At 47.1% G+C, this 1,847-nt stretch overlaps 1 pseudogene; it reads right to left on the bottom strand.

Moving 5' to 3' along the window:
• Positions 1–206: 206 nt before the first annotated feature.
• On the bottom strand, positions 207–827 carry LOC119058296 (40S ribosomal protein S8-like; annotated as a pseudogene).
• Positions 828–1,847: the final 1,020 nt, after the last annotated feature.

The raw sequence follows: 1,847 nt of genomic DNA, 5'->3' as shown, positions 1-1,847 counted from the left end.
ACAAATCAAAAGGCATATCATGTTATCATAAACTCTTTTTGTTTCTCCCTGATACATTGTAATGATAGCATCATATTGATATTTGAAAATTATTGGATGGTTTCAGAATAGAAAAAATAGCTGTTATTATTTTTTTAACCCTAGAATGAATCTTTATTACAGGAGTCTTTGTTGTTTTTAACATGAAAGAAAGGAGGGAGGAGGATTTATTTGCCTTTCCGGGCCTTAATTTTCCTCAGATGCAACTCCAGCGCCTTGTCTTCTAGCACAGAGCCGTCTGCTTGGCCACACTAGCCTGGTCTTGAAGCGATGCACACATCAAGCCTGCCCTGCTGAAACTGCTCCTCCAGAAGGCTGCTGATTCTGGCATTCTTTTTCCTCTCATCATATTTCTTCTGAATTTTCTTTGATCATTTTTGGTTTAAAATCTCTTTTTCTTCGGGAGTCGGCTTGCCTCTCTTCTTGCAACTCAGGGATAATGCACAGCGGGACTCGTACCACTGTCGGCACGGGGTCCTGTCAAGGAGCACGATGCAGTACTTTCCTAGGGTCTTGGTACGGACCAGTTTGTTGTTGGATACACTGCAGACACCATCAGTAATGCTCCTTTGTGCATACAACACTCTGAGCCCCAGAAGTTGCCACACCCAGCCCCAAGGCCTGGCACTTCTTGTTGCCTCCACACACGTGGACTCTGTGTATGCTGTGGGGGCCAATCTTAGTGCTGGCAGCAGGGCCCCCTGCTCATATTTTTGCTTCTTGTGGTGGGGCTTCCTCTAACCCACAGTCTTGTGGCACTTGTGCCAGTTATCTCGAGGGATGCCCATGGCTTGCTGCCAGCTGAAAAAAAAAAAAAAGGAGCACTGGGCCTGATAAAGTTGAGAAATTGTTACCTGAAATCTCTTTGAGTCACTGGAATCTGGGCTGCTGGAGACCAAGTCAAGAGTGAAATTTATGTTTTTCATCATGCATTAAGGCTGTCGTCTCCTTTCTCAGGGATCCCAGAGGTCCTGGCTTTGTTTTATTTAAGGCAAGATTTCTCAACTTTAAAACATTTGGGGTTGCATAATTCCTTGTGGAGGGGGCGGGGGCCGTTGCTGTCCTGTGCATTATAGGATATTTCGCAGGGTCCATCCCTGGCCTCTACCCTCCAGACGCCAGGAGTAACCTCCCCCTGAGTTGTGACAAACAGAAGTGTCTCCAGACATTGCCAAATGACCTGTGGGGGCAGCATTGCCCCTGGGTGAGAAACTCTGGAGTTCTTTCGGGAATTAGGGGGATTTTCGTCACATTTCTCAGAGTGAGATCTGCACATGGAACTTCAAAAGTGGCGTCCACTGGGGTGCTGGCAAAGAGTGCAAATCATATCTGGGGTGGGGGCAGAAATCTGCATTTTGATGTCTGTGTCATGGGTGAGGATGCGCTACGGAGCTACAAAGACCTCAGCTTGATCCCAGTTTGCCCTTTTACAAATAGTGTGACTTCATAGTTCTCAGTAAACTGAGAGTGAAAGTCATGCCACATCTCAGGATTGGTACAAGGATTAAATGAGATACTGTATGGGAGGGCTTGGTTCACAATAGCACGAGTCTTGTTTATCTTCATAATGCCTTATTATCCTAACCCAAGCCAGGGACACACTGCAGGTCCAACGTCAGAGAACCTAGGAGCACAGACTGATGAACCAGTCCTGGCTTCGAAGGGGCAAATGCTTTGAACTATTCCAGGTGGTGGGCTGTGGTGCTTCTCAGCCCCCAGCCCTGACCTTGAAGGACGAGAGCTAGTCCAGGCCCTTAGGTCAAGGAGCTGAGACTCCTACCTCCTTTTTGTTACCTTCCTTTCAAGGG

Source organism: Artibeus jamaicensis, unplaced genomic scaffold, assembly GCF_021234435.1.
Source record: "Artibeus jamaicensis isolate MK-2021 breed Jamaican fruit bat unplaced genomic scaffold, CSHL_Jam_final scaffold_1283, whole genome shotgun sequence".
NCBI lineage: Eukaryota > Metazoa > Chordata > Mammalia > Chiroptera > Phyllostomidae > Artibeus > Artibeus jamaicensis.
Note: the sequence above shows the minus strand (reverse complement) of the source record. Positions and strands in the feature narration are given on the sequence as shown.